General features: G+C 39.0%; 1 protein-coding gene across 4 annotated transcripts in view; it reads right to left on the minus strand.

The window, feature by feature from the left end:
* The window catches only part of GLI1 (GLI family zinc finger 1), a 154,406-nt gene extending 150,671 nt beyond the window's left edge, over positions 1 to 3,735 (minus strand). For 3 of the 4 annotated variants that reach the window (XM_058168937.1, XM_058168935.1, XM_058168936.1), the window contains exon 1: positions 2,886 to 3,735. The gene's annotated coding sequence lies outside the window, so the exon portion shown is untranslated. The remainder of the gene's footprint in view (positions 1 to 2,885) is intronic. The other variant, XM_058168938.1, reaches the window with a different exon arrangement.
* Positions 3,736 to 19,740: the final 16,005 nt, after the last annotated feature.

Genomic DNA, 19,740 nt, shown 5'->3' on the forward strand with positions numbered 1-19,740 from the left:
TAGTACACACAATTGGAAACACGGAAGACCTACCTCCATATCTCATTGACTTCAATGTGCTTTGCAAGGTAAACTCTGCAGAAGTATAGGGTTTTTACTGAGGCTTTTTTTAACAGAAAAAAAAAGTTATCTACTATAATTGTCCATATTTTTGCAATGTCAGATTAATCTATTTTTTGCTTCTCCGAAAGAAACACCTAAACACTAGAAAGGCATTTCCATTTAATGCTACTGCTACTGGTTTTCTGCTTTAAAATTTTCTTTTTCAATTATCTGCCATCTGGGTGGTCAAATAATACCAAGGATTTTTTTTAACGATTTCATTTATTTAAAACCTTCATCTTATACCAAACTGGGTGGCTTCCAATCAAGAATTAAAACAATGTCAATCAGAAAACAACAACTCTTACTATTAACACCATAAACATTAAAAAAACGAAAACCTGCCACCAGGTTAAGCTTCCAACATCCAGACACTTCATCCTATCCCACAGCTTGGGAGGGGAAGCCAAATCTTCAGTATTGGGCTAGGAGGATAAAGCCCTACCGTACTTCAGGCCCATATGATGAACAACAATATCATGGGTAAAACAACCTCGGCTAAGGACTATCAGATTCTCTTGCACTCTATTATTTTGAATATATAATTCAGTAGTTGTCTCAGAATTTATGACTTTAGATTACAATAATAAGACATCAACTGGGAACTTATTGAAGAAGATGTAGAAGGTAGTAAGTAGGACTTTGTATTTCCAGAAGCAGCATGGGACAGCATGTGTCAAAAAGGCAGAGACTCTTACTCCTTTCCCATAGGACTTATAAGCAAAATCTTTTACCACCAACCAATTAAAATGTGGTAGAGCTCACATACAGCTGATTTGGGCTATCCTGGATCCCCCGGGATGTCTCTCCATCACACTTACAGTGCTAGAAGCACAGATGCACTTTCAGAGCATGAGTAGACCCTGGAAGCAGCATTAACTAAGTCATAAGTTGTCTTCGGACTTTAGCCAGATGTTCACCCATGGCCTTCCTCTAACAATCTGCAAGCAACAAATTCACTCTCAGCTTTCTCTCCTTGTGTGTCCAAAACACTGGAACCAGCAAGTCTGAGTGAACAGAGTGAGGTTTTTTTTCCCCCTCTAGCAGAACTTACCACAAGATTTATTTCTTAGTGCTCCAAATTCCATCTCATCCTTTTCACTGCCCCCACCCCTCGCCAATCCATCACTCAGAGCAGATTGTTGTTAATGTGAGCTGCAGTCAAGAGGCATCCCCAGCAACGGTATCCCCTTTAGCAGTTCAACAAGTCCACACAGGTCACTCCAGCTGCCAATTCCAGTAGACAGGGGAAATGGATTCTTAATTATTTTTCCAAGCCTGTCATGGAGGGCTTTGTTTCTCTTTTCTCTGTTGTGTCACTAAATGTTGGAGATGAGTCAGCTAAGGGATTCCTTTTCTTTCTTTCTTTTTGCTGAATGAACAGAGTAGCTTTTAAAACTGGGGTGGTTGTGGTGGTGGTATGAAAGCTCACCCAGCATTAAGAACATTTTCATAAACCACATTAACATCTGTGCTAGACATTTAAACAAATGTAGCTATCGCAGCTTCTTCTAAAGCGCCTCAGAAAGTCTAATTTTGTGAGGGCTTGGAAAAGCCCTTTGCAATTTGGAGCCTCTGCTACTTAAAGTAATTTTCTTAATCAGGACACCTGAGCATTAAAAGGTTGTAACCAGTTGCTGTGAAAACATACCACATGAATCCCATTTATTCTGGAATGAGACACTTGTGAATGTGGTCAGTAAAAGTGAAAGAAAGACAATTATAAAGGAAAAAAGGGTGTTAATATTCATATGATCAAACCCAAATTGTGGGATGAAAAGGACTTTAAATGATATCTGGGCAGCTTGAAAAATAGATTTTTGGACTTTGTGCTCCAACAATTATTGCCTCCCCTCCCACAATCATTTCCCAAAGATGTCTAAAAACAAGTATGAGAGGAGGCCAAAATTAACAACTGTATAACTGTATATTTTAAGACCTGATTTACCCAGCTGAAATTTACCCTGGTTCTAATAATTTAATTTCAATTACCGAATCCATTAGTTTCGCCCCACACCAGGTTTATGAAGTTTGACCTGCTTGCATGGGGAAAAAAAAGTTTTGTCAAAGAAAAATGCCACCGCTCTTCTTAAAGAGATAGATAGACTTGAAGTTTCCCAAGTGCCCAATCCTATGGACTTCACGCCAGCCACTGAGATGTGAAAAGCAAACCGAATTACAAAGTGAAAACCAGGTAAAAAGGCTCTCGTTTGGGATTATCTTGCTACCAATCTGTCATTTTAGCAAACCAATTGGTGATGGGTTTTGTTGCAGCTTCCATCTCTTTTTTAATTGGATCTTAAATGCTCCCAAGAATCTTTCTTTCTTTTTTTTTTTTGCACTGATTAATTCAAATGACTCCTTTCCTCCATCCCCTCCCCCCCAAAAACAGATGGAGAAACGATCTGACACATTTTGTTTTCGCTTGACAAAGAGAACATGAAGAATTCCCAATTTCAGGCAACCCACCAGAGGAAACGTCCAAGCTAAGATGTTATCGCGTTGCTCTAAATGGAGCGTTGTTGAACCGAGAGCCCAACCACCGTCCGGGACTCCTTCGACTTGTTTTCTAAAAAGTTCCTTGAGATGACTCAAAAAATAAAAATTAAAAAATTAAAAACCCATTTTCCTTCCCCGCATTTTTTTCCCTTGGAGTCATCAACGCTACAACCATTCGAACCTGCAGGTTGTCAAAGATGCCTCCCAGGCGAGACACTTTTTTTTTTCTTCTTCAAAAAGATTGCCATAATCAGTTGCGAGTTAAACGCACACGCAAACCTTACCTTTCCAAAGGGTGAGGCGGAATATTTGGACGGGCATTAGAGAGCCTCGTATTCTTTATTGAGGTTCGGTGGCGATTCACTCCTAAGATCTGGCCCCGGTTCCGAAATTCCAAACTTCCCGCAAACTTTCTTCCCCCAAAAAACAACATCCAAAGGCTGGAAGGGAGAAGCTCTTTTTTTAAAAAACAAAAAAAACAAAAACGAAAAACGAAAAAACAAGAACAAATCACAACTCTCCCAGCAGCTAAATCGAGAGCGCTCTAAACCTTTCTCCAAATTCCCCAAACTTTCCACATCTTGGGCTTCCCACTTCTTTCGCCTCTTATTAAAAAATAAAATCCAAAAAGCGGAGTCTGTTGAAAGCCGTTAAAAAGGCGATCGAGGGGTGCCGCTTTCCATGCCTGCACACCCAGGCATAAGCAGCACGCGTTATAAATATTCGATTCTCCAGCCTGCAACCCGGGACCACCTTGAAGCAGGAAGTTTTGATTTTCTTTCAAAACTTTCCCGATGCTTTCTTGAGCTTTCGCACATGGAGCCAATCAGCCGCAGCGTCTGCGCTGCTGTCTTTTGAAGGAGGGCTCTGCTGGGACCGGGGAAACTCGCTGGCGGGAATGGGATGGGATGAGATGGGATGGGATGGAAAGGCAGTTTTGTTTTGTTTTGTTTTTTCTTCGCGACCCCCCCCCCACTCCCGCCCCTTGCAACTTTCAAGCTGTTAAAAGAAGAGGGGTGGGGTTTTTTTGGGGGGGACAGTTTCTAAGTTGTTGGCTGTCTTTTCCTTAAGGTGGGATCTCTAAGCAGCAGGAGAAGAGTAAGCTGAGCCCTGTGTGAGGTTTTAGATGAAGGAGCCCCTCTCCGGCTTAGTTCTCACAGCATGCTGCCTCCGGTGCCAGAGCGCTCTGGAAAACCTGGCCTGGAGTTTTGGCCATTCATGCAGTACACACGCCGACATGGGCATGTCTCATATGTGACATATGCGGATGCAAACTACTATACTTAGTTGTGTCTTAAAGGAGTCTATCTCATTCTCTCCACTCCCACCCGCAAATCTTTCTCTAACCAAAGGACCCAAATAGGAAGAAAAAGTTGACTTGGCCCCAAATCAAAAACTGCATTTCCTTTCAGGAAATGTCCCCGAAACTTTTTCAGAAAAATATTGGGACATCCCTTTGCCAAGTCCCATCCCAAACGAAAGCTCATATCCATGCCCATTTCCTCAGAAGGATCAAAATAAAATAAATCGCATAAAAATATATCTTACATTCATTGGGGGAAGGGGGCACAGAGCTCATTTCTGAAGAAACACCAGAGGAAAGAACAAAACATATTTCCATGTCTAAAGTAAGGCAATAAATACCCTCTGCCATATAGTTGGTAAATATTTGGGCACCCAAAGCACAATGGCCGACCCTCTTGCCTATCCCATTTCCTGGGAGTCAAAATACAGCAAGACATTTGATGTCTTCAGTGTGACTTTTTTTACAGCACCCAAAATGGAGGTTGTGAGATAGGCTCCCTCATTCAACATCTCATATAGGGCATGGGCCAGTAAGCTATAGCTCAGTCCAATAAAATGAAAGTTTATTTATTATCAGTGATCAGGAAACATATAAAGCCATAATGCTTTTAGTTTTCTCAAAAGAACACCCCAAAATGCTTATTTTTCATGAGGGCCTGTGAATATATTAATGATTGTTGTTGTTTATTTGTATGTTGCCTGACTCTTGGTGACTTGGGCAGCTTAAAGATTGTTAAAAACGTTTGAAAACAACTCAAAAAGATGCCAAGAAAAATGGCAGAAAAAAGAAATTGGCAGGAAAGGGGAAAAGGAAAAAATGGGACCCCAGTCATTCTATCAAAGGCCTGGATGAAGAGTTACTTCAGGGCCCTTTGAAAAGGGGCTGTTTGTATCTCAGAGGGAACCCCATTCCAAACGTTTCAAAATAAAAAAGGTCTCGCCTGTTGCTATGACAGTATCAAAGCTTATTATTATATAGACAGTATTATTATATGCCATGGATCTTTTAGTTCAGCATTTCTTGTTCTCTGTTATGGTGTCACAATGAGTTTTAAATAATATTTCAGTTGTTTTATTCTAGATCTGTATTTTATTTAGTGATAAATACATAATAAATAAAAAGTTCTGCTGTGGTTCAGAATAATGCTCAACGTGTTGTGTGGTAACATCCATATTGCTCTATGTGGCATAGACATACAATACAGTCAATTGGTGAACTGTGGACGGGACTGAACGAAACTTTGCAGCTCTCCTTGAAGCCACCATTGGTTTACCAAATAAAGGGAGAAGAAAACAATCTTCTGAATTCCCATGGCAGTTGATTAATGAAGTTACAATTAAGCCGCTGCACCAGAAACTATAAAAGGAGCACCCAAAGGTGCTTTGTTCAAGAGGCAATTGGACTTTCTGGTTTTTTTCTTTGAAGACATTTCGCTTCTCACCCAAGAAGCTTCTTCCGTCTTCCCCATCATCCTGTCAGAGCTGAAGAAGCTTCTTGGATGAAAAGAGAAACGTCTTCAAAGAAAAACCGGAAAGTCCAGTTGCCTCTTGAGAAAAAGCACCTTTGGGACAACCATGACCTGGAATACTGAGAATCTCCATAGATATAAAAGGAGCAATTGAGGAAGACATGGACACTGATTCCCCCAGTGGATGGGGATAGAGCGGATCCTGATTAGGGAGACCATTAAACATCCCTTCTGTGATAAAATCGAAGCACTATATTGGGTACAGTAGTTCATCTGTATAGTTAAGATGGGAGTTTGTTTATTTGAAAAGGATTGTATTCCTTCTCAAGAACTGTATATGTAACCTTGGTGTGCTAGCAAAACAGACTGGAGTCTCCCATACATCCTTCCCTGAAAAGGATAATTCAGCTCCTTCATTCATATTGGGGTAAATCCAATCTATTGTCTGTATATGCCATTTCTAAGAACAATTCAGGAATGATAGCTAATACAAAATGAAAGCGACTAGATTACTAAACGAATCCTAGTTTATGATACACATCTCACCCATTTTAAAACAAGCACTATCCATGGATTACATCTATATACCACTTTTTCTCCAGCTGTGTGGACAATTCTTTGTGTCCATTTTGTTGTCACAGCAATCATGAGGTAGGCTAGGCTGAGAAGTAGCAACTGAGCCAAAGCCATCCCAAGTGAGCTCCATAGCTGACAGGAATCTGAATCTCAGTCTCCCTGTGTTTACTTGAATCTTAATCTAGAGACATCCAACTTCTTCCATGTATCTGGAAGGATTGTATCTGGACTTGTAGCTGTTTTAGAGTTTTATTTGCTAACAGAATTAAAACGACCTTTGATTTATATGTAATTAAAATGCATGTATGAACCTAATTTTGTTGTTATTTTCATGTATATCTCACCTTTCTTATAAGATGCTGAAGATAATGTGCCCAGTGTGACTTTTCATTAGATCCTCATGGCAACAATGCTATGTGACAAATGGTGATGTGAGAGAGTCACTGGCTTATATGTATACAAGGGAGAGACATCACAATGTCATAATTTAAACATCATTTACATTATGATGTAATGAGCCATTGAGTTGCCATTTTGGTGTTGTAGTGGCTGGTTAGAGAAACTGCTGCCCTTGAGGGCCACAGTTGAATGGAGAGAGATATCCATACAGGCATATAGATAGATGGACACCCCCTACACACACCACACACACACACACACACAAACACATACACACACACCTTTATAGATCAAATACAAGAATGGGGATATAAACCTGAGCCTACCTGTTCTTAATCCAAAACTGTAGCCACTTTTTTCTTTTGCCATACAGAAAAATAAAATCTTGTAGTATTTTTTTAACTTTCTAAGGAATATATCCACATCTTTTGGGATTCAGACATAGCCTTGGGATCTCAAGGTTATACATTTCTGCTCTAAACGGTATTCCATTATCTCTTTTCAGTTCATAATCCCATTGCAAAGTTTCCAAACACAATTTTAACCTTTAAACATTCTAAATAGTCTATAATCAGATCACCCTAAGAACCAACTCTCCATCACTGACATATCTGTGATTCAGATTTTCATCAGAGTCTCCACCTCATCCTTCTTCTTTGGAAGATAGAAAACCACAAGTCATTTCAGTTGTCATTCTGGAACCAATGGCTTATTTGATGCCCCAAAGAGACCTTTTAGGTAAATTAATCAGTATTCAATTAAGAGGGATAATATGTGTGTATGTGTTGGGGGGAGGGGGTTTCATGCACTTTTTAAAAAATGTTTTGATTCTTTTGGGTTGGATTTTTTTGCCTTCGGATTTTTTTGGAGTTTTGCATTTTGTATTTTAACTTTGCCTTGAATAATGCATATGTATATGTATTTGTGTATGTATGTATGTATGTATATATGTATGCATGTATGTATGTATGTATCCTTTTAAGTTTCAAAGCACCATTTCCAACCTTTTAGTGTGTTTTTCAATTGCTTTGCTTTTATTTTGATGCTTTGTATTTATTGCTATATGTTAATTTTTCATGTTAACCAGCCTACAGAGATGTGAATTTTAAAGGGGGTGGATAGTGCAAGTAGTGACCTTGAAATATTAGTCCACTCCAGTGATTGATTATGTGCCATCAAATCATTTTCAACTTCTAAGGAGTACATAGATAACTTTTCTCCATGACAATGTATCCCTAATCTTGTTCACTATTCCCCTTCCAAAAAAGTACAATAATGGAAGGACATGATTGGGAACTTAGCATACGAGAGCTAAGAATCCCTAGAAATAACTTCTTCCAGATTCTCTTCTACGTAACAGTAGCACTGGAAATAAAATTGGCTTAACATAGCAGAAAGCAAATAAAAGAATTACGTGTATAAGTGGTGTTTGTAAACTTTAATGGTTTGTTCTTTTTAAAATTGGAAGGTGTCAATTAAATAATAACTTATGCTTCATATATTTTAACATAAAAGTATATTATGATTATGTTTTAAAAGTATATTTAAACATAAAGAACATCAAGTAAAGATATGTAGTTGGTTAAGATATATGAAACACATTTTCATATATTTCAACCACCTACAGACTTTTTACTTGCTCTTCATATGAAAAAGTCTCATTCCCCTGACTCTTGTTTTGGTTTTTGTGGTTATTTCTCGCCATATAAGATACAGAATCTTCTTTTTCCTGTTTATTGATCCATTTCATCTGCCAGCTTAGTTGATTACATCCTAAGTTTTTTTTTTTAATCTGATATTCTATATCCAGCCATGGTCATTCATATCACGAGGAAGCTCAGGCATGGAGGAGATGACTATCATTCCCTAATTTTCCTCCATCTTTCGTAAGCAGAAAATATCCCTTATGAATATAGATGATGTGATTATTATTATTTACATCCCGGTTCTCATCTATGAGTTCAAGGTGGTATGCCCAGTTTCCCAACATTTTATCCTTCTATAACATCCACAACGGTAAATTAGGCTGATGAGCAACAACTAGCCATTCTGTAACTCTGTAATTTTGACTGGAGGGGAGGAGGGGGGCTATACCTCTATGAAAAGGAGGATTTCTGCCAAAATTTGGTAGAATTTGGAACTCCATATCTTCTGAAACTAAATATGCTAGTGACGAGGAATGAAGTCCCCTCTCCCCCCCAAAAAAGTGGATGAATATCAGGCCACGAGATAAAGCACTTCAAGATCATTTGATTATGTTTCTCATTATCTTCAGAGAATTTTTCTACATGGTAGAAGAGGATAATTGGAGCTCTGTTTCGCTGAAGATGGAGAGCATCTTCATATATATAAAGGTGGGAGTCATATAAAGATGGGAGATCCAATGAAACCCCCTTTTCTCCATAAAGAAGCCCAACAAAAGGGGTTTGTGAACATTTGTCAGGCTGTCTGGGTGGTTAGGAATAGCTAACAGCAATATCTGGAGGACAGCAAGAATTAACGCCACTGTCCTTCCTGATAATGCATGCCTCGAAATTGTTTTAATAAGAATACAGGTTTAGATTCATAATAGAGGCAGATGAAATTTTTCCTCCTTTACCTCAATTCCACGTATTCAGAATTGGGTGTCTTCTCTTAGCATATAAAGAAGAGGGGGGGGAGGGGGACAGAGGGAGGGAGAGAGAGAGAGAGAATCTGGATCTATGCCCAGCAGGTCCCTGTGCAATCTGGGAGCCACACCCAGCACTGAGCTCAGTTCTGTCATCACATCTGCCATTGCCTGTGGGTGGTTTTCGCTGCTTGCAGCATCCTTTCCTTAAGCCGCACGTTCTGCCTTTTAACAGATGAGAAATTGGAGCTAGCAAGCTTTCCCAGAAACAACGGAATTGTAGGCTGAGAGCTAGCAGATGCTTATTTTCTCCAATGACTCTCATACTCTGCAGGTGACCAGATATGTGCTGAGTCAGCATTCGGAATATTGTCGGTCCAGACAACAAGTGTATCCACCATCTGTGCGGATATTGTTAGCCAAATAAATTTGCCAGCAGAATCATAAAGGGAGAGAGAGATAGTCTCCATCCAACTCTACCTCCATCCCCTCTTTCTCCCTCCTTCCCTCCCTCTTATCAGGTTTACAGTAGATAATTCCACAGCTCCAAAACAATTCTTTGGGAACTATCTGGATCTCTCTTTATATTGATCACCTATTCCAAAGTTAAGGAGAGATAGCATGCTGTGCGATCTGCAATCAATCACAGATGGAAAAGTTCATCTTCATGCTTAGAAAAAAAACAACAAGCTAATTTTTGTTGGATGGTCACAGATTCGCTTTAACGGCTGCTGCAAAAGTTGTAAAATTGGTCATGTGATGATCCACTTAACTTATAACCATAATTACAGTCTCAATTATAGTTGTAAGTCGAGAACCACCTGTAAAGGCACATCAAATGTATGTTGGAAATGTGAACTTGAAGGGACATTTTATTATGCTTAGTGGACATGTAAAAAAGTTAACCCAAACAGACTTTGATACAGAGGCTTTTAAAGACCCATATTCAGTTGAAGCTGGAACTTTTCCTTTAGACTTTATTAGGATTAATGGATAAACAATTAGAAAAAAAGTCATGGAAGATTTTAATATATTATGACAGAATCAAGATTACTGTACTGTATGCACAGAAAGGGAAATATTCGACAGTGTCCTCTATGGACAAATTGTTGCTAAAGTTGACTGAATTTTGCTGAAATGGATAAACTTCTTTGATGAGAGAAAAAGCATTATCTACATTTATTGCTGGCCGAAAACCTCGTGTGGATCTTTTGCGTAAAACTTAAAAAAATGAAATTGTGATTTATAGCTTTGATAATTAGATAGGATAAATTATAGAAATAAAGGTAATATGTAACTTTAGGGAGAGAAGTCAAAATGTATTTGTATTTGTAACCGCTGGGAAGAATATCGGAAGCTATACAACAGTTTTTTCCCGAAGGCCATCACTCTCCTAAACAAATAATTCCCTCAACATTGTCAAACTAAATCTACACTACTATTAATCTTCTCATTGTTTCCATCACCAATCTCTTTCCACTTATGACTGTATGACTGTAACTTTTTGTTGCTATCATTAAGGGTTAAATTCAGTGGTGAGATTCAAATAATTTAACAATCGGTTCTCTGCCTTAATGATTTCTTCTAACAACCAGTTCACCAAACTGCTCAGAAAGTTAACAACCGGTTCTCCCGAAGGGGTGCGAACTGGCTGAATCCCACCACTGGTTAAATTGTACCCTATGACCATCATTTGTGTTGTAAATGTTGTACCTTGCTGAAGGTATTTTTTTTCTTTTTCTTTTATGTACACTGAGGGCATATGCACCAAAACAAATTCCTTGTGTGTCCAATCACACTTGGCCAATAAAATTCTATTCTATTCTATTCTATTCTATTCTATTCTATTCTATTCTATTTAACTTTTTTCTACCACTCTTTCTTTCTTTCTTTCTTTCTTTCTTTCTTTCTTTCTTTCTTTCTTTCTTTCTTCTAATTTGTGTAAACTTTACACATACACATGAAATATGATTCCCTACTCATTTTAGTGTCCTAGATGAATGCCTAATTTACGTATATGCCTGAGCCATCCCTGCTTATGTTAATAGAGTTAATAATTTTTTTTAATTTAAAAAAAAAATTTCTATAGATCTACCTAGTTCATTTTTAATATTCCTTCTCCTGTCTGTGCCCTGAAGACCATCTCTATTCTGAAAAACAGAAATTTATCTAATTTGAATGGGTTTAAGTTACACATATCAGAACTTTATTTATAGCACGACAATATAGTAATTACATATTGGGACATATTTCTTTTGGGTTGTCCAATGTTACAATTGCTAGAATCAGTTCTTTAATGGAGAATGCAGTTTTCTGACTATCATGAGTTTTTGATCTACAAATCCTATCTACAGTGTCGATTCCCTTTTGATCCTGGCTTCTCTTAGCATCTTCTGTTTATATAGAAAAAACGCTAGTAAGAAATCCTTATATTATTATATATATTATAATATATTACATGAGAAGAAGTTCTGGATTCCAGATAATGAATTGCCAATTATAGGGATTGATGGAAGACATATGTTGGCAGTATCTGAATATCTATAGAGTTCCTGCTTCTATCCTAGAGATATCTGTATAGACATTTGTTTAGATAAGTAGGGATTTGGACCTCTTGAGCTTGGTTAAGCATACCTCAGCTCATAAACTAGCATTGTGTCTAGCAGTAATTCTAAGTGGGGGTTGTTCTTTAACCTACTTTCTGCTTTGGTATGAAGAATAATTAGGGGGCATTGAGTCAAACTTGGACCCCAGTAACTGTTTCAACCTGACCTGGGTGATAATCCACAGCTCTTCCAAGAATATTCTAATAATCTCCTTAATCCAATCACATATTTTATCCATTGGCTCCTATCTTTTGCCTCTCTCAATCTTGCCAAGAATAATTGCTTTTCTAATCCTTCACTGCTTGCTTCCCATAATCAAAGTATGTGACTTTCTGTGTGGTTATGATCATCACCCCAAGAGAACAGTCAGTATTTCATTAAGACAGATTAGTTGGTTCTTTCTGCAGTCTACAGCATTCTTAGTAACCATCTCCAGACTCACATTTTGAAGGTGTCTATAGGAAGCCTCGACTTACGACTGGTCTCTTAGCAACTGTTTGAAGTTATGACATATCCCCAAAAGGTACTTATGATCTAGTTCTAAAGTTCTGACAGCTGCCCGCCCCTGCAATCATTTGACTGCATTTCAGGCACACAGCAACGGGGTCATTTTTATGTCCATTTGCAAAATCCCAAAATTATATGCCTGAGATTTATGATATTTTTGCTGAAAACCAGCATTTACTTCCAGATCTCAGCAAAAACACCCCATAGCGAACAATGGGATTCGCTTAACGACTGCAACATTTGCTTTATGACCATAGCATTCGCTTAACGACCATCACAAAAAAGGTTGTAAAATTGCATTGGTCGCATGGATGACCTGCTTTATGGCGATCACAACTTGTGACCATAATGGGTAGTCTCCATTAACAGTCACAAGTGTGTTTTCTTTCTCTTCTTCTTTCTTATTGTTCTGCTTCGATAGCTGTGCATTATCATTAGAAAAAAACACTGTTTTCTGAACAAAAAAGTCAAGCTGGCAAAAGGACCAGAAGCTTCATCCATTTAACAATCGCAAATTAGGCTGATGCAAATTAGTCTGCGTTTAGAGTTTTCGGGGGCGGGTGGGGGAGTTGTCAGTCATTTGATATGAAAGAGAAGAATGCTATCTTAATCTTTAATGATTGTGAGGTTGAGATACTTTTGGCAAATGCAGTAGACTTATAGTAGCATGATGGCAAGGCAGCCTGTTACTGAAAATAATGTGTCCATTCATTTTCTTGCTTGAATGGTTTGGGTGGTTCGGTCAACATCTGGAAGCGAGCACTGCAAGATGTGGCACCTGCTGCCCTCTAGAGGATACAATTAGCCTCAACACCTAAGCCGCAGCATCTGTTCACGGTTGCTTGCATTTCAATCAGTGAATATAGCAAGGATCTGATCAGTAAAAGTCACATACTGAAATATAGAGCATGTGATTTCCCCACCCCAGCCCCACCCCTTGGTTCCCTGCAAGTAAACAGAAATGTGATCTGACTCTGCAGATGAAAGAAAGACGAGCCACTTATGAGGAAACGATGAACCATCATTTTTGAAGAAGGAGGTTGCATGTGTTTTGCTGAAATTGTCACTCCAGGTACAGTATTCCAATTCTTAACAAGGGAGCTGAAGACCAATTGAACGCTTCCCCAGTATGCTTTTCATTGCAAATTTAATTGCAGAGAAGAAAATCTGAGAGAGGAACATCGTTTGGGCCTCTTCTAGCCAAGAAGTTAAGAAGGGACAGCAAAATCTCACTTTTTTAATCTGAATTAAGTGACAGCTAATTATTACTGAAGGAAGCAGACTTGGATTAAACAGTCCAATAACAAAATCGCTAAGCCTAAGCATGATTGGTTAGTGTACCTTAGTGTGTTGTACAAAAACAACCAATGGAAGCAACTGGTTAAAACAGTAAACACTGCCTTGTTAGCCGTGGGTGACTGTATTCTGTGAAAGTTATCTTGTTCAGCTTTTTATTCTGATGTTGGAAAAATGGCAAAACTCCTGTTCCTCCTGGCTTTCTTAATAACTTTACATCTCACAAGAATCTCCCAATTTTAGCTACAAAAAAAGACTGTACAAGACAGCTGAAACGCTAACTACCGGTATGTTATTCTTCTCCTGGTTTCTCCCAAGACTTGGATAATGGTTGCCAAATTGAGCTGGTTCCAAGAAGGTTGCAATTGATCTACTAGGCGTAGTTGTGCAAACGTGTTCCTCATTAGCTGAAGGTCAAGAAGTACTGCCAAACCCAAATCTGCTCCTTCGGGGGTAATACGACCTCATTCAACAGAGGCTTCACCTCAGTGCTCAACTCCAGTTTACTCCTTAGTGCAGTGCTTCCATCTTCTCGTGTTTTCTCTTAGCCAGGTTATTATCAAGATTTGGCAATACAGATAGTCCTCAACCTACAACAGTTCATTTAGTGACCATTCAAAGTTACAACGGCATTGAAAAAAGTGACTTACGACCGCTTTTCACAGTTACAACCTCTGCAGCATCGCCACGATCATGTGGTCAAAGTTCAGATGCTTGGCAGTTGGTTCCTACTTGTGACTGTTAAGGGATGAGGTGGCTCAGTGGCTAAGATGCTGAGCTTGTCGATCGAAAGGTCGGCAGTTCAGCGGTTCGAATCCCTAGTGCCGCATAACGGGATGAGCTCCCGTTACTTGTCCCAGCTTCTGCCAACCTAGCAGTTTCGAAAGCACGTAAAAAATGCAAGTAGAAAAATAGGGACCACCTTTGGTGGGAAGGTAACAGCGTTCCGTGCGCCTTTGGCATTGAGTCATGCCGGCCACATGACCATGGAGACGTCTTCGGACAGCGCTGGCTCTTCGGCTTTGAAATGGAGATGAGCACCACCCCCTAGAGTCAGAAATGACTAGCATATATATGCGAGGGGAATCTTTACCTTTACCTATGACTGTTGCTATGTCCCAAGGTCATGGGATCACCTTTTGCAACCTCTTGACAAGCAAAATCAATGGAGAAGCTAGATTGATTTAACAACCAGGTTACTAACTTATCAACGGCAGTGATTTCCCTTCACAACTGTGGCAAGAAAGGGCGTCGAATGGGGCAAAACTCACTTAACAAATGTCTCTCTTAACAACACTAAATACAAGCTCGATGGACACTAGCTTATAGATGACCCCCACCCCGTTAAAGACCTTGGAGTTTTCATGTCAAATGATCTAAGTGCCAAAGCCCACTGCAACTACATCGCAAAGAAGGCTTTAAGAGTTGTAAACTTAATCTTGTGTAGCTTCTTCTCCAGAAACACTACACTACTAACCAGAGCATATAAAACATTTGTTAAACCAATTCTTGCATACAGCTCGCCTGTCTGGAACCCATACCTCATTTTGGACATTAATACAATTGAGCGTGTCCAGAAATATTTTACAAGAAGAGTTCTCCACTCCTCTGATTACAACAAAATACCTTATGCCACCAGACTTGAAATCCTGGGTTTAGAAAATTTAGAACTCTGCCGCCTTCGACATGACCTGAGCTTAACTCATAGAATCATCTGTTACAACGTCCTTCCTGTTGAAGACTACTTCAGCTTCAATCACAACAATACACGAGCACACAATAGATTTAAGCTTAATGTGAACCGCTCCAATCTTGATTGCAGAAAATATGGCTTCAGTAACAGAGTTGTTAATGCCTGGAATGCACTACCAGACTCTGTTGTCTCTTCCCAAAATCCCCAAAGCTTTAATCAAAGACTATCTATTATTGACCTCACCCCATTCCTAAGAGGTCTGTAAGGGACGTGCCCAAGAGCACCAACGTGCCTACTGTTCCTGTCCTAATGTTCCCTTTGATTGTATCCAATTTCATATAGTTATTTCATGCTTATGCTTATATATAATGTTGTGACAAATAAAATAAATTAAAAAAAACACATAAATGTTCGGCTCAATTGTGGTTGTAAGTCAAGGACTACCTATACAGCATTCAAGGGTATTTACTGTTTCCTGGAATTAAATGGAGGGCAGTAGTAGAGCTGATAGTGAATGTCCTCCTACAATAGTTTCATGTTAAACAGAACTTTGTAAGGTTTGTCACTAGGAACTCTTAGAATGCTGATGACTTATGTTAAATGAACTTAGAGAGCTAAACTATTGTACTGTGGGAGCATCATGCAGTCTGGTGCATCTATGGAACAGATGACAATCCTGGCTAAAAGAGATAAAAGGAAAAGAAAAGATCAGTAACACATGAGGTGCATAGATGGAATTTATTTATTAAATGTATTGAAATACTGGAAGATTCAGGAATGCACTTTCAAGATTTCCATAATGCCACAAGTGATAGAACAGCTTGGAGAGCGTTCATTCCTAGCACCATCAAGAATCGGCTATGAATTGACTTGGCAATTAAGGAGCACAAAATGTTCAAGGGGAATGTTCTATTTGCCTTAATCAGGTGTTCCGAAAAGTGCTTCCCAGGTGAGCTCACCAGTTCATTCCTGTCCCTCCCAGATACTGTTGCTCAAACGAAGTCCACTTCCTGTAGACATTTGTGCATTTAGGGTGAATGTCTCCAGGAGAGGAGCCAACAATCCATAGTTGTTAGGACAACATTCATGATAAAAGCATACATTCTGAAGAAGAATTTACCTTTTAAGCAACAGTTGGTGATGGGTGGGGCATTACTGGAGTGCTCTGTTGTTTTAAAGATTGAATAGGGCTTTTGCGATTGAGACTTCGGCTTCATCATGAAAGGAAAATGGGGATCTAAACCATTTATTGTGCTTATGGTTCTCAGTAACACTTCATCAAGTTTATTTAGAGAAACACGATGACTTTGCCAAACTACTGAAACTTAAAAGAAAACCTGATGCATACTTTCAGGGAATAATTTTTCCCTTTATGCTTAAATTAATGTCAGTTTGACTTCCACCATTTTTCAACAGGAACAGGAGAAATGTAGAAGGAAACAAAGATAATTTTTAGCGTGTAAACTATAATTCCAGGAAAAAAAAGGCTGACCAAACCAATCATTTTCAAGGAACAGATGAGGTTTCCGAAACTCGATTTATACATGGGTTGGTCGCACAATCAGCCAGATATTTAGATGAATTTGGCTTTTTTTACCCATCTGTCGAGTCGTCCTCAAGGATGTGAGATAGGCAGAGGCTATTTGATGATGTTAAAGATACCATTGCAAGTTGAACGTTGTTCCAAATAAAGTTGCCTTTTGCAGTTGATTGATGGTGATTTTAATAATGGTGTTCAAATATTGCTCCAGATGTTTTGGAATTGCACCCAAGGGACCTATTACTATTGGTACTATCTTTGTTTTCTTTTGCCACAGTCACTCTACTGCTATTTGCAGCTCTTTGTACTTTGTGATTTTCTCAAGTTCTTTCTATTATCTTTTACCATCTCCAGGACCATGGTAGCTCACGAGGTTAGAACACTGGGCTGATGGTCAGCAGCCTTGCATTTGAGACCCATTGCTGCCATGAAGTGGGGCCAGCTCCCATCACACGCTCCAGCTCTTGTTGATCCAGTGGTTCAAAAGTGGGTGCCCATAAGTAGATTCACAGGTACCACTTTGGTGGGCAACTTCACTGGGATGCGAAAGGAGCCCCCATCTTGATGTGCTCCAGGCAACAGTGATGTCACTGGCAAATCCTTTCACCATGGAAACACTTCAGTGCTTCCGACATGGAAGTATTAGTATTTCCAGGTACTGCAAGTTCACTATCTAGGCATTTTTGTCTTTCTTATCAACAATTATTAAGACAGGGGCGTTATGTGGCAAGTGCTTCTCTTTTTGAATTCTAAAGTCACTTTAGCTTCTTTGTATTCTATTACTTTTATCTTTTTTGTGGTCTCACCAGCTCATTTCATATTCCAATGCAGTATTGTTGCTACTTTGTCATGCCATTGTTTTTGTAATCAGTCTTGAAATGGTTAACTTGCACTGTCCACTTTTTCTCCAACCTTTTGCAGAGATGGCATTTGCTGTCTATAGCTATCTTCTCAACCCTGGCTTTTTGTGCATTTGTTCTTAAGGCTTAGTCTTGTGCAGCTATAATTAGCTGTCTCTTTCTTCATTTTTCAGTTCTTTGCTAAGTCTTACTGTTATCTGCTTTGCCTGCTAGGTTTTTTTTTTAATCTATATTGGCCGTGTAATGACTTCGCCTTTCCATGTTTCTTTTCTATTCTTCATTTGTTCTTTTTGTAACTCAGTTTGGTCTCTTCAGTATTCAATAAGCCTTTATGGTGTACTAGCTTCAGTGCATCTTCTTTAATCTCCTTCAGATATTCTTTCAATACCCTTTTTCCTTCTTCAGCTGTCTGCTCTCCTTGTAACATTCCATGTCAAGCTATGCTCCTTGGTAAGTCAAATCTGTGAGGATGAAAGGCATGATTCATTGTCATTATTTTTCTGGCCAGGGCTTTTAGTTCTGTTTAAGTCCAGTCTGTGATTCCAGTTGTGTATATACAGCCTGGAGTAGTCGGTGTGTTTAATTGTGTTGATGAGTTTGGGCTTTAAGATTTGGCCAAAGAGGTTGTAAAAAAAATGCTTTTAAAAGTAAAAAAAAAGATTGTGTGCCACAGCTGATCACCCCCACCCCATGCATGCTGTTCTACTAACCCCATGCCTCCTTTTGGCGTGCACTGCATGCATGTGCGCCTCACATTTGGTGCGTGGTGCACATGCGCTGCCAGTGAACCGGTAGAAAACTGGTTCAAATTTCCCCACTGAAGAGACTTCCTGGTTGGCTCCGTTGGCAATGGAGGTGATCTTTCTGGTCACCAACCTCTGGATCATGTTGGACTGCTAAGACAGCGACAATCAGCTGTCCAGCAGTTCGGAAACCCCCCTCTTCGGGAGAAGAAGCGGTGGTGAGCAAAAAGAAGCAGAGGTAGAGCTTCCCTAGAGCTCCTGGAAGATACCAGGGGGCTCGAAGGGTTAAGCCCCCTCAGAACTTCAAAGTGCTCCAGATCTGAGGCTTTTTTCCTGCTCCGGCAGACCTAATTGCCGCGACCAACTTCCAGGACCAATTTTAACTTAAAGAAGATAATACCGGACTGAACAGAAACAGGAGAGCTCTAATTATAAAAGCAAGTAATCAATCAATTCCCTGTTATTTTTTTTTTAAGTTTTGGATTTGACTTCAAAGTGAAAATGGCGATCGTTCTTTAATGAGCTACGCAGTTGAAAACGAAAGTGTTACAATTCTCTGTTTGCTGTTTATTGCTGAAGGCCAGCTGGAAATTTTTTTTAAACATTGTAATGAGAAGGGAGAAGAGATCGAGATATTGAGACTGATTTAAAAAAAAAAAAAGACTTAAAAGGTTTATACGTAATATTAGCCGGGACCAATTTTAACTTAAAGAAGATAATACCGGACTGAACAGAAACAGGAGAGCTCTAATTATAAAAGCAAGTAATCAATCAATTCCCTGTTGTTATTTTTTTTTAAGTTTTGGATTTGACTTCAAAGTGAAAATGGCGATCGTTCTTTAATGAGCTACACAGTTGAAAACGAAAGTGTTACAAGTCTCACTGTCTGTTGTTTATTGCTGAAGGCCAGCTGGAAATTTTTTTTTTTAAACATTGTAATGAGAAGGGAGAAGAGATACTGAGACTGGAAAAAAAAAGACTTAAAAGGTTTATACGTAATATTAAGTTAAAGAGAAATTTTAAGAGATGGCAGCAAAACAATTAAAGTCAACTGCTACAAAAACCCCAGGAACATTAACACCGGGAGTCTCTCCAGCACATACAGCAGATACAAAATCACTAAATTTGGAAGCACTTCAGGATAACCTGAAAGAATTTATGAAAGAATCTCTTAACGATGCTATGAATTGGCAAACTTCCCAGATAGAGGATAAGTTTAAATTAATTACAGAAGAAATGTCAGAGATGAAAAAACAGATGTTAGAAATTCAGACTGGAAATAAAGAAGTTAAAGAAGGTTTGGTGTCAGCAGTACAGGGTCTGGCATCAAATGTGATTTTATTGGAGCAGGAAGTAGAAGAAATAAAGAAAGTTAATTTAAAATTGGAAAATGAGATTGAAGCAGTTCAAAGTAAAATGGATAAAGTTGATGATGAAATTGTTTTGGTACAATATAGAGCAATGGAACTTGCTTTACGCATCCGTGGACTAAAAGAATGTAAAAATGAGAATTTGAAGCAAATTTTTTCGGAGGCCT

Source organism: Ahaetulla prasina, chromosome 2, assembly GCF_028640845.1.
Source record: "Ahaetulla prasina isolate Xishuangbanna chromosome 2, ASM2864084v1, whole genome shotgun sequence".
NCBI classification, from domain to species: Eukaryota; Metazoa; Chordata; class Lepidosauria; order Squamata; family Colubridae; genus Ahaetulla; species Ahaetulla prasina.